Here is a 13,551-nt window from a genome sequence, read left to right on the forward strand (position 1 = left end):
GGTGGCACCGAGGCCCCCAGCGCGGCGTAGGAGGGGGGACACCCTGGGGGCGTCATTGGGGGGCGGCCTGGGTTGAGGGGGACCCCGATCGCCCAGGGTCCGTGTCAGGGGGCGGGCGAGCCCCGCTCTGCGGTTCCCTGTGCCGACCGGGGGGCGAGTGGCCTGAGAAGCCGCCGCCGTGGGGCGGGGCGGGGACGGCGCGGCGGGCATGATGGCCCGGGCATCCGTCACGTACTCCGAGTCCCGCACGCACTCCGCGTCGCTCCGGCGCCGCACGTCCGGCCCCCGGCCTTGGGGACGACCTTCCTCCCCGCCTCCCGCCTGGGGCCCCGGGACCCCGCGGGCGAGGAGACGTTGAGGGCCGGGTCCGCAGGCTCGGGCGGGGGGCTTCGTGCGTCCCGAGGCGCCCGCGCGCCGCCGGCCAAGGTGACCCCGGCCCGGTGGGCGAGGCCGGGACGAAGGCCCTGCGTCCTTTTGTTCACCGCTGCCTGCCGGCCGCCTCCCCGCGCACTCCCTCCATGTTAGTTCGTTCCTTGTCCCTTGTTAATGGACTTTTTGCGGAAAGAGTTCCTGTCCTTCCCACTCGCCCCGGGAGACCCGAGGGAGCCCTCCCGGCTGCCGGTCACCCGTGCCTGCCATGGGTTGCAGTTTGGTGTAGATGAGAGGACTTTCTCGAAGGCCAAGTCCCGTAATTGGCCACACTGACCTGCAGTTGAAGTAGAGAGAGGGGTGGGTGCCTTGATTGTACCTTTGTGGTCTGGAAAGAATGCAGGTCGATGAAAAGCCGTCAGGACACGCACATACCGACAAAAGCCCGCAGGACAGGACACACAAGCGCGACACCCCGGTTTAAAAAAAACAAAAACAGGCTTTGCCTGGGAGGTTCAAATGCATTCATAAGCTTACCTACCTAGCCCCAATTCTTTCCTGACCTCCTGTAATCACTGCTTTTCTCCCTGGTCCCTTAGGATTCGGGTTCCTGGTGCGGGTCTCCCTGGCTCTGTCAGGGAACTACTGAGAGCACAAGTGTTTGCTTTACGAACGCAGAAGGGAGAACTTCAGAATCTAATGTTGGTCAGGGCAGAGGGTATTTAAAAATACTTGGCTAAGGAGTGATCCTGCACTGTGCAAGTAGCGTTTAAGGTTATGCCAGCGAGACACAGCTTTGGCTGCTGCAAATCGGTGTCCCCAGCCCTGTGACTCAGCAGCCTCACCAACGGCCAGTGTTGCCCACGCCTTAGGAGAACTCTTGGAAATCAGGCTTTTTCTGACAAATTCTAAGGTGTGGTCCCGAGAGGGCTCCAAACAATCTCAGATTTTACAGGAACATGGTTAGAGGCCTGGAGTTAGAACAGCCTGCTCTCTGAGGCCTGCTCTCTGCTCTCTGGCCGGAACCTGCAAGCCTAGCAGGAAAGCGAAGGCTGAACGTGGGGATGGACTGCTGCTGTCGCGGCTCTGGGAGGCCGCCCCGCACTTGGGCCTCGAACCCTGGGTCTGCACGTTAATGATTGCTAGAAGCACATCGAGGTTGCTTCCAAAATGCCCAGGTTGCCAGAGGTCCACGCTGATCTGATTGCAGGAACATGTGAAAGCCACTCGCCTGGCTGGTGGGCAGGCAGGAGGAGGGAGTGTCCCCAGGCTGCCAGCACACTTCAGCTGGAAGTGCAGTGGGTGGCCGCGGCCATTAGCACTGTGGGAAGCTGGACCTGCAGTGGCCGTGACCGCCTGAGTTATGGTCAGCCCGGAGACATGCACGCCATGGAGTCGTGTCCAGCTAGCTCGCAAGCCTGGGGCGGCCGTGGGAGTGGGAGGTAAGGAAAGCCTGTGCCGGTCCACGCACCTCCTGCGTGAGAGGTGCTGCAGCAGCAGGGTTCCTCCCCGGCCCACAGCTAAGCGCTGTTGTCTGTAGCTCTTCCGTGTGTATACACGGCTTCTGAGTTTTGATAAGGTTTACTGCAGTTTATTGCTCTGCTTGGTGTTCTGAGATCCGCTGTACAGCTGTAGATGGTCCATTCTCAGTGCTGTGCCCGTTCCGTTGTGTGAGTATCCCATGCTCACAGTTTGGTTGTGTTCTCTTTGTTTCTCTATTGCTACTGTGAGGAGACAGATGGGCTAATAGGCAGTTAGGGTCCTTCGCTCCTTGGCGAAGTTGCTTTTAAAATATAAAATCTTGGGTGGGGCACACTAGCCCCAGTAACTGTAGTCCTCGCCTTGAATGCGCTGGGATCCCTTATGGGCACCAATTCTAATCCCAGAAGCCCCACTTCCCATTCAGCTCCCTGCTTGTGGCCTGTGAAAGCAGTTGAGAACAGCCCAAAGCCTTGGGACCTGCACCCATTTGGGAGACCTGTAAGAGACTCCTGGCTCCTGGGTTAAGATCGGCACAGCTCCAGCCATTGCGGCCACCTGGGGAGAGAACCAGCGGACAGCCCCTTCCTCTGTCTTTCCTCTCCTCTGTCTCTCTTCTCCTCTCTGTGTATGTGACTTTCCAATAAGAATAAGTGTTTTTTTTTTTTTTAAATATCAGTGGTTACTTTGTTGTTGTTGTTTTTTTAAAGATTTATTCATTTTATTACAGCCAGATATACACAGAGGAGGAGAGACAGAGAGGAAGATCTTCCGTCCGATGATTCACTCCCCAAGTGAGCCACAGCGGGCCGATGCGCGCTGATCCAAAGCCGGGAACCTGGAACCTCTTCCAGGTCTCCCATGCGGGTGCAGTGTCCCAATGCATTGGGCCATCCTCAACTGTTTTCCCAGGCCACAAGCAGGGAGCTGGATGGGAAGTGGAGCTGCCGGGATTAGAACCGGTGCCCATATGGGATCCCGGGGCTTTCAAGGCAAGGACTTTAGCCGCTAGGCCACGCCGCCGGGCCCGAATAAGTGTTTTTTTTTTTTTTTTTAAAGATTCATTTTATTTTTATTACAAAGTCAGATATACTGAGAGGAGGAGAGACAGAGAGGAAGTGGAGCTGCTGGGATTAGAACCAGCGGCCATATGGGATCAAGGCAAGGACCTTAGCCACTAGGCCACGCTGCTGAGCCCCGAATAAGTGTTTTTTTTTTTTTTAAAGATTTATTTATTTTATTACAAAGTCAGATTATACAGAGAGGAGGAGAAACAGAGAGGAAGATCTTCCGTCCGATGATTCACTCCCCAAGTGAGCCGCAACGGCTGGTGCACGCCGATCCGAAGTGTTTTTAATAACTTGGTGGCCCAGTGTGGTAGCCTAGTGGCTTAAGACCTGGATGGGAAATGAGGCCGCTGGAATTAGAACTGGCACTCATACGGGATCCCGGCACATGCAAGGTGAGGAGTTTAGCTGCTACGCTTTTGTGCCAGGCCCTCCAAATAAATAAATCTTTGAAAAATATGTATGAAATCTTGCTTCTCCCCATTTTTCCACCCTTCCAGGAGCTGGCTCTCCCTAGTTTTGTCCCTCAGTCCCCTTGAGGGAGAGCAGAAAGACAGTCAGGATACCAATTTGCATCCCTTAGAGTTGTTGTCATGACAAGAGCAAGAAGACACAGCCCACACTAACCCCATCTCTGAGTTAGTGTCAAGAGGGGTGCCTGAGTTCTCTGCCTACCCTCAGAACAGGAGGAGGAAGCCCAGGTCACACCCTTCTGACAGAATTTGTTGTGAACACAGTGCTGCACAGTGCTGCCTGTGGCGGCAGTTGGCACATGAACTGGTACCCATTTGGGATCCCGGTGCTTGAAAGGTGAGAATTTAGCCACTGAGCCCTCGTGCTAGACCCCACACTGCTTGTTTATATGCAAAGCCACTTGCCCCCTTAGGAAGCAGTGACTCAAGCAGGGGGGTCCCTACCGCCTGTGGAAGGTCTGGGCAGACTCCCTAGCTTCCCGCTGTGGCCTGGCCCGGCAGTGGCCATTGCAGACATTTGGGGAGCAGACCAGCAGGTGGGAGCTCTCTGTGTCTGTTACATAAATTCCTGGGGCTTAGTGCAAAAGCCTAGTGGCTACATCCTTGCCTTACAGAAGCTGGGATCCCATATAGGTGCTGGTTTGTGTCCCAGCTGCTCTACTTCCCATCCAGCTCCCTGCTTGTGGACTGGGAAAGCTTTTGAGGATGACCCAAAGCCTTGGCACCCTGTACCCACACGGGAGACCTGGAAGAGGTGCCTGGCTTCTGGCTTTGAATCAGCTCAGCTCTGGCCATTGCAGCCACTTGGGGAGTGAAACAGCAGAGAGTGGGGAGTTCTCCAGGACACACGTGTGGGTGTGGCGTCGCCGGGCTGTGGAACCTGTGTGAGCCTTCCCCTCTGCCTCCATCTGCCCTTCCACAGGAGCGAGCACGTGTTCTGAGGCAGCATGAAAAAACAACGGGGCTCTTCCTTTGCAGTCTTTTCCGGGAATAAAATTCCCTTTGGCTCTGTCTCTTGTCACGCTCTGGGTTAAGCTGCAGTCCAGTGAGTGGAGCAGCTAGTGGAGACTGAATGGTGAGCCAGGGAAGGCCCCTGTCTTACTCTGTGAAGGGAAATGGGGTTGCAGGTTCCATGTGTGAATTCCAGGTGGAGCCAGGTTCTTCCTTGGGCAGGGTTTTCCCCCAGGGCGTCTCGTGGAGCCAGATCCCAGCCCGTTCTCCCTCTCCCTGGCGTGGCTGAGCTGTTAGTCCTGGTCACGCAGGACACTGCTAGTGGTGCAAGTGGGACTCACTGAGCTTCAACAAATCCAGATGGGCTGCATTCCGTCAGCTACACTTCTCAAGGCAGGCAACCTGGCTTCCTGGGCCTGGTCCTCAACCTAGGAGCTGTGGGCTCCTCCAACACCGAGCTTGGATTTGGAGAGAATGATACAGCGTTGTCTTCATTTGTGTGTCGACAGCATGCCCATTAGCCTATGTGGGCTGGAATTTAACCGTGGCGTCTTCAGGATTTGAGAGAGATGACTCATGGGGCTCTCACACCTGCTAGATGCCTTATCTGTTCTAGAATAATCTGCAGCCTGGAGAAGCAAGCCTGCATGGTCAGAGGCCACTCAGCTGTGTCACACAATTCCGACTTTGATTGTAAACCTCTTGAGCTCCATTCCCAGGATGGCATCTGCTGAACAGAGAGAGAGAGAGAGAGAGAAACTGCCTGCCCTCCACCAACTGCTCTCTTGGCAGAGGCTTGGCAGGTCCCTGAGCCACAGGCCCTGACTAGTCTCTGGGGTGGTGGTTGTTGTGTTGTTCCCCACTGGGCAGGAAATGCAGAGGAGAGAGTGCATTTGAGTGGAAATTTGTTAGAACAGCTCAGGACTGACTGACGCAGGTGCAGGGCAGAGCTACTGGGTCCATTTGCAAAAGAATGGAGCACCTCCTTGGAGGGCTCCTGGGGGCTGGTCTCCAAATAGTGTTGGCATCCTGCTGCTGCCTGGGAGCTGGCTGGTACTGCTGCACTGTGAACACAGGATGGGCCAGGCAAGGTGGCCAATTGCTGCCCCCTTTGGGATGCCTGCCACGCAGACCCCTCCACAGGGATCTCTTGGGCCAACAGGTCTTCCCCACCTTGGTTCACAGCAGCGAGAATCAGCACTAGGAGGTGGCCTGGCCCGACAGCCCCCTGTGGAGTCTGGGTGCTTTATAAAGAGGTCTGTTGGGCTCAGAGTGTGGGAGTGTGAGAGTCAGCACCCATCCTGGAGTCCGCCCATCTGTCCTAACCCCTCATCCCCCAAATGGTGGGAACAGCTGCGAGGGAAAGATTGTGAAGAAAGAATTTTCAGACTCGCCAGAGAGGTGGCCAGGTTTAATGAGGTAGCGCGCAGGGCTGGACAGATGGGCAGCTGACCACCTTGAGACGGGCCAATGCACAGAAGCAAAGTTAAATGAGCAGAGTTCGCCTGACTGGCCAGACAGCAAACAACTGGGGAGCCCAGTCTGCAAGCAGACAGGATTATAAAAGAATGGGGACAAATTCTTTCCGGTTGTTTCTGCCCTCACTTCTCCTGGACAAAGTGTTTTCTGGCTGTGCAACTCCTCCCAGGGTTTATTGTCCAGGGTTATCACCCAGGGCAGCAGCTGGGCTCAGAGAGGATTCTGGGGGTGCTTTGCCTCACAGGTCCCAGGAGGCGAGGGGCGGACTTTGATGTGTGCATTACTGCATTCCTTTCGGCAGCGCCTTTATCTCCCCTTCCCTCTACAAGGGCGAATTTCTAACTTCCAACCTAACCGGGTCTCCTGGTGAGACGGAAAGCCAGAGGATGGGAGGGATCAGCCTTGCTGCAACGCAACAGCAAGTAGCTCCTCTTTGGGAGCTGAATAGGGTCCCCAAGAGAAGTGCTTCATCCCTTCTGAAGACAGCAACTAAATCAGCTTGCACTGGGATCCACCCAGGGGACTAAGCTTCTAGCTGGTGAATCCTCCGTGGGCACAATCAGACCTCGTGCAAGTCATTGCAGGAGTGACTTGGAGTCACCCCTGGGGAAGCTGGAAAGCTGGGGTTTAGGATCTCCAAAGGGAATGAGTCCATGGTGGAAAGCTGCAGAGGCGGATAGCTCAGAGCAGGCTGTGGGCAGAAGCCAAAAGGTTTGCCATTAAAAACAAAATTAAGTTTCTGCCAGACATATGGAACAGAGGGTTATGCCACTGTAACACCAGCATTCCATATCAGGGCACCAGTGGACACTGCTGCTTCCAGTACAGCGTCCTGCCGTGTGCCTGGGAGGCACCTGTGCCACCTGTGCAGGCTGGAATGGTGTTCTGACCCCTGGTTTCAGCCTGGTCTTGCCCCAGTAGCTGTTGACATTTATGGAATGAATCAGCAGATGGAAAATCTCTCTGTATCTCCCTGCATCACTATGATTTCCAAATAAATAAATAAACCTTTTTTTTTTAATGTATTCACTCAGGCCCAGCACAGTGGCCTAGTGGCTAAAGTTCTCACCTTGAATGCACCAGGATCCCGTATGGGTACTGGTTCTAATCCTGGCAGCCCCACTTCCCATCCAGCTCCCTGCTTGTGGCCTGGGAAAGTAGCAGAAGACGGCCCAAAGCCTTGGGACCCTGTACCCGTGTGGGAGACCCGGAGGAAGTTTCTGGCTCCTGGCTTTGGATCGGCACAGCACCGGCTGTTGCGGTCACTTGGGGAGTGAATCATCGGATGAAAGTTCTTCCTCTGTTTCTCCTCCTCTCTGTATATCTGACTTTGTAATAATAAAAAAAAAACAACTTTAAAAATATGTATTAGGGCCCAGTGCAGTGGCCTAGTGGCTAAAGACCTTGCCTTGAACACGCCAGGATCCCATGTGGGCACAGGTTGTAATCCTCACAAATCTACTTCCCATATAGCTCCCTGTTTGTGGCCTGGGAAAGCAGTCAAGGACGGCCCAAAGCCTTGGGACCCTGCACCCGTGTGGGGGACCTGGAGGAAGCTCCTGGCTCCTGGCTCTGGATCGGCACAGCACTGGCCATTGCGGTTACTTGGGGAGTGAATCATCGGACGGAAGATCTTCCTCTCTGTCTCTCCTCCTCTCTGTATATCTGACTTTGTAATAAAAATAAATAAATCTTTTTTTAAATGTATTCATTCATAGTTCTGGCAGCTCTAAGTTTAAACTCAAGGTGTTGTCGGCTGGTGGCTGCTGCGTGCTCTCAGCCGGAAGCTACCCCATGCCTCCTTCGAGCTCTTCGAGCTCCGTGGCTGTTCTCAGCCGTGGCCTTCTTTGGCTTATAGCTGAGTCTTTTGGTTTGTCTCTGTATGGCTGCGACAATTCCTCTAAGGATGCCAGTCATAGACCACCTATGTCAGGTGACTCCAACGTGATCACATCTGCAAGGATCCCACTTCTAAATAAGGTCACTGTTGTGTTCTCAGTGTGTCCCTCCCAAAATGCACCTGTTGATACTTTAGCAGCAAGGGATGCATATTTGGGATGTCCGTTTAGATACTCCAAGGAGTGCCCGTGTGGAGGGTCAGGGAGGCTAAGAGGCAGTTAGGGTCCCGGTCCTCGGTGAGGTTGCCTGTTGAAAGGATAGAATCTTGCTTCTCTGTGTTTCTTAACCTTCCAATAGCAAGAGCTTTGTCCCTCAGCCCCCTGGAGGGAAAACAAAAGGATGAAGTCAGACTGGGACCTGTCTGTAACCTGACCTTTGCCATAACCTTGGGTTCTTGGAAAGTCCTGAAAGGAGGGTGTGGAGTGTTTATCACAAGAAGGGATCTCATTCCAGGATAAGAGCTTGTTCTTCATTTACAGCTCAGGCAGTAAGCTGATTGCCACAAACTGTTTCCTGTAAATGGAAATGGAAGGACCTGTTTACCTGATTACCTGGTTGTGTTGTCTGCTACTGGGTGGGATGCAACTCTTAGTGTCAGTAAAGTGCAACTTGCTTAAACGGGGCGTCTGTGCTCCACTAGGGGTGATTGGATCATTGACATCTGTGCTCCACTACAGGTGTTGGATCGTTGACATCTGTGCTCCACTAAGGGTGATTGGATCATTGACATCTGTGCTCCACTACAGGTGATTGGATCGTTGACATCTGTGCTCCACTACAGGTGTTGGATCGTTGACATCTGTGCTCCACTACAGGTGATTGGATCGTTGACATCTGTGCTCCACTAAGGGTGATTGGATCGTTGACATCTGTGCTCCACTAAGGGTGACTGGATCGTTGACATCTGTGCTCCACTATGGGTGACTGGATCGTTGACAGCACGCACCGACGTAAGCTTGATTGATGGAATGGTTTGTGTTGTATGCCTGTGCTTTTAGTTGATTGAATAATCGTTGCTTAAGAACCCCTGAACACGATTGGCTGCGGCTGCTCACCTCGTCAAGTGTAGGGCCATGGGACAGTCCGTCAGCAGGCACAGGCTGGTGAATGGGGACCCCTGAGCTTCCAGGGGTCTGTCCTCCCTTGGGGCCACCTCCTGTCACTATGGCAGGAAATCTCTCTCTCACTCTCTCTTAAATAATCTTGCTTTGCACAATGAAATTGTCCACATCAAAGTTCTCCTTGGGGCCCAGCGTGGTAGCCTAGTGGCACAAGTCCTCACCTTGCATGCGCTGGGATCCCATATGGGTGCTGGTTCTAATCCCAGCTGCTCCACTTCCCATCCAGCTCCCTGCTTGTGGCCTGGGAAAGCAGTTAAGGACAGCCCAAAGAGTTGGGACCCTGCACCTGTGTGGGAAACCAGGAGGAAGCTCCTGGCTCCTGGCTTCAGATCGGCTCAGTTCCAGCCGTTTTGGCCACTTGGGGAATGAACCAGCAGACAGAAGCTCTTTCTCAGTCTCTCCTTCTCTCTGTAAATCTGAGGACAGACAGAAGGTCTTGCTCTGATCTAATGTAAATGATCCTCCTCTCTGTCTCTCCCTCTTTCTGTATATTTGTCTTTCCAGTACAAATAAATAAATCTTAATTTTTTTTCTTCTTTTGTGTGAAACAAGAAATGAGGTTGCTTTTGTCTTTTGTATCACTTTCCCTGCCACACCCACATCTCCTGTTGGACAGTGCCCAGATCTGAGTCCCAGCTCTGCTGCCTGTATGGTTTTCCTTTTCGTATTTTAAGATTTATTTATTTATAATTGAAAGGTAGATAGGAGAGATAGAGAGAGGGTCTTCTATCTGCTGGTTCGCTCCTCAAACAGCCGTAAAGGCCACAGCTGAGTTGATCTGAAGCTGGGAGCCAGGAGCTTCTTCCGGGTCTCCCACACAGGTGCAGGGGCCCGAGGTCTTGGGTCATCCTTCACTGCTTTCCCAGGCGGTGAAGGAGTCCTTGATTGGAGGTGAGCGACGTTTACACGGAATGCCAGTGCCACAGTGCAGCAACTGGCGGGCCACTGCACGGCGCCCCCAGCTCTGCTCCTGGCTCCAGCTTCTTACTAACAGGTAACATGGGGGGTGCAGGTGATGCTGAAGTAGCTGGGCCCCTCACACCCCCCGGGGAGACCTAGACTAAGTTTCTAGCACTTAGCTTCCGCCTGGGCTGCAGGGGCGTTTAGAGCAGGAATGGACCGATGGAAGAGTGGTCACTCTGCCCCTGAAGTAAGCAAATAGATTTCTTTAAGAAAAGAAGCTTAGGAGGCCTGGCAGGGTAGCCTAGTGGTTAAAATCCTTGCCTTGAATGTGCCGAGATCCTATATGGGTGCTGGTTCTAATCCCAACAGCTCCACTTCCCATCCAGCTCCCTGCTTGTGGCCTGGGAAAGCAGTCGAGGACGGCCCAAAGCCTTGGGACCCTGCACCCGCGTGGGAGACCCGGAAGAAGCTCCTGGCTTCTGCCTTTGGATTGGCTCAGCTCTGGCCATTGTGGCCACTTGGGGAATGAATCATCGGACAGAAGATCTTCCTTTCTGTCTTTCCTCTCTGTATATCTGACTTTGTAATAAAAACAAATCTTTTAGAAAAAAAAAAAAAGACGCGAAGCGTATTGACCAAGGTGATATACTAAAAGGTGGATCTTTAGGGGTAATACAGGCTCACCCTTGAAACCTGGATGAGTTTGCTTGTGCAGAGGCCCTGTCTGTGCCCGGACTGTCTGTGAGGTCACCTGCCACGGGGCAGAGACCTGGCCTGGACTTTAGGCTTCTCAGCCACCAGCCTGGGAGAAGTTCATTTCTGTTCCTTATAGGATCCAAAATTTATTATTATTATTTATTTAGTTTTATTGGAAAGTCAGATATACAGAGAGGAGGAGAGACACTGATATATTCCCCAAGTTACCACAAAGGCTGAAGCTGAGCTCAATTTGAAGCCAGGAGTCAGGAGCTTCTTTTGGGTCTCCCATGTGGATACAGGGTCCCAAGGCTTTGGGCCATCCTCCACTGCTTTCCCAGGCCACAAGCAGGGAGCTGGATGGGACGAAGAGCTGCTGGGATTAGAACCAGCACCCATATGGGATCCCGGTGTGTGCAAGGCGAGTACTTTAGCTACTAGGCTATCATGCTGGCCTCTATAAGATTGTATTTTAAAGCGTATTTATTATAGAGACATCCAGCAACTTTTCTGGTTGTACAGTCAAAGGTGCTTGAGTCATTGGCATGTGAGAGAAGTACACCTGCTTGCTAGTCGAACGTTCTGATGGAAATGGCATACGGTTGTGATGTCAGTTGGTACTGTCAGGACCAGACTGGTGTGCGGACACTCCTGTGATGTTGAAACGCTGCTAGATGAGTATCTGTAGCCGGCTAAGTGGGTTCTTTATTGGCTAGGTTCTACAAGGGCGTTGCTCCCCTCTGGATGAGGCAGATCCCCTACACCATGATGAAGTTTGCCTGCTTTGAACGCACTGTGGAAGCCTTGTACAAGTTTGTGGTTCCTAAGCCCCGAAGTGAATGTACAAAGGCGAACAGCTGGTTGTAACATTTGCTGCAGATTATATAGCTGGCGTCTTCTGTGCGATTGTGTCTCACCCTGCTGACTCTGTGGTGTCTGTGTTGAATAAGGAGAAGTGGAGCAGTGCTTCTCAGGTTCTCCAGAGGCTTGGATTCAGAGGTGTGTGGAAGGGACTCTTTGCCCGCATCATCATGATTGGGACTCTGACTGCTCTGCAGTGGTTCATCTACGACTCGGTGAAGGTCTACTTCAGGTTGCCTCGCCCCCCGCCCCCCGAGATGCCAGAGTCTCTGAAGAAGAAGCTTGGGTTAACGCCGTAGACAGATCAAAGCCACATGTTGACTGAATCTGCTTGTTGATCAGTGTTGAAAGTGCTAAAGGAGGAACTTTTATATATTGAGTGTAGAAAATTGTCTATTCCTGATACAATTACTGTAGTACCCTTGCTTAAGGCAAGAGTTTCAAACTTACTATTAAAATAAACCTATCTGTTCATGCAAAAAAAAAAAAGCGTGTTTATTGATTTGCAAGGCAGATGGGAGGAGAGAGGCAGAGTAGGAGTACACTGCCATCTGCTGGTTACCTGCAGTCACCACAGATCATGGTCTGTGACTATAATAAAACACAGGAGGCATGCAGCTCTAGGAAGAAAAGAGGTTTGTTCACAGTGCTAGGTGCTCAAGGACACAGCACCGGCATCTCTCAGCTCTGAGTTGGGGTAGCAGGGATCTTTCATAGTGACAGGAACATAGGAACAGGCACAGAGATCTTTCATCGGCTAGTTCAAATAGCACCAATGGCCAGAGCTGAGCTGATTCAAAACCAGGAGCTAGGAGCTTCTTCTGGGTCTGCCCTGCAGGTTCAGGGTTCCAAGGCTTAGGACTGCTTTCCCAGAACACAAGCAGGGAGCTGGATGGGAATTGGAGTAGCTAAGTCTCGAACTGACACCCATATGGTATATTGGTGCTACAGTGAGGATTAGCCTATTAAGCCATGGGGCTGGTTCCAAGGAGGACAATGGTGAGACACACAAGATCTGTGTAGAGAGGACCCAGGGTAACCCTGTCCAGCCTCCCATCGTGTGGGGTCTCCCAGTCAGGACTGCCATTGGTCCATGGTTCTAGTTTAGAGGTGGACAAGCCACGGCCCCATGGTCAAGCGCATCACTGATGAAGTTTTGTTAGAACTCAGCGGTGTCAGTTTTGTTCACCTGTTGTGTGCAGCTCCCTTCAAACTGCAGAGGCAAAGCAGGCTCACTCATCATCACGGGGGCCATCGGCCACAAAGCCCAGTCCAGTGGGGAGTTAGTCCTGTGGTCTCCATGCAGGACACAGTGACAGTCACAACCAAGTTTTATTACACTGAGAGGCAAGGCAACCAGCCAACTGGGACCGACACCCCTGACCTGAGTGCAGCCCAGAAGAGCACATTTACAGAATTTTTACAGGGGCAGTTTATAACAGCTTGAAAAGGGGCAATTTACAATAGCTTGTAAGGTAAGGGAAGAAAGGCCACACATTCCCTGCCTGTCTCGGCTGGACAGCCATGTCTGGCTCTTCTCTGGTCCAGTAATCAAGGTGAGCAGACTTGGGTCTTGGAGCCACCTGTGAGATAACGGGCTTTGGGCCTTGAAGCCATCTGTGAGATAACCAGACTTGGGCCTTGGAGCCACCTGTGAGATAACCAGACTTGGGCCTTGATTCATGGGAATTGCGACCTCTCAGTGCTACTAAAGGTCATGTAGGTCGTTTGGTCCGCAAGCTCACAGTTTCTAAGCAAAGAAGAAGTTACAAAAGCAAAAAGTATTGCAGTCAGCAAGGAGCCATGTTTACTCCATTATGTTTCCGACTCTCCAGCTCCTGGGCAGCAGGAACCTGCAAGCAGCGGTCCCAGAAGATGTGACCAGGGCACAGGCGCTGGTGGAGACTCTGCCCCTGGTACCCCTTTCCCCAAAGCAGGTCACATGGTCAGCTCTAGAGTCGGTGTGGAAGGGGCCACACAAGAAGGTGGACGCAGGAAGCCTGGTTCTTAGGGCCACCATAGAAGGAGTCCAAAGGAGAGAGCCCAACGCGGAGAGCTGTCCAGTGGCACCATGGTATAGCTGAGAGTTAGCAAATTCCAGATACACATGCAAGCAAAGATTTATTTGTTTTTATTGAAAAGGCAGATTTACAGAGAGAGGAGAGACAGAGAAAGATCTTCTGTCTGATGGTTCGTTCCCCAAGTGGCTGCGATGATTGGAGCTGAGCCAATCTTTTTTTTTTTTTTTTTTTT

The 13,551-nt window shown here is 52.4% G+C and overlaps 1 non-coding gene and 1 pseudogene across 1 annotated transcript; both read left to right on the forward strand.

The window, feature by feature from the left end:
* Nucleotides 1-1,749: 1,749 nt before the first annotated feature.
* On the forward strand, nucleotides 1,750-11,787 carry LOC131479642 (solute carrier family 25 member 3-like; annotated as a pseudogene).
* On the forward strand, nucleotides 10,882-11,087 carry LOC131479732 (small nucleolar RNA SNORA53). The gene has a single exon (XR_009245081.1). It is a non-coding gene; the product is annotated as a small nucleolar RNA SNORA53 (small nucleolar RNA).
* Nucleotides 11,788-13,551: the final 1,764 nt, after the last annotated feature.

The sequence above is a fragment of the Ochotona princeps genome, chromosome 2 (assembly GCF_030435755.1).
Source record: "Ochotona princeps isolate mOchPri1 chromosome 2, mOchPri1.hap1, whole genome shotgun sequence".
NCBI lineage: Eukaryota > Metazoa > Chordata > Mammalia > Lagomorpha > Ochotonidae > Ochotona > Ochotona princeps.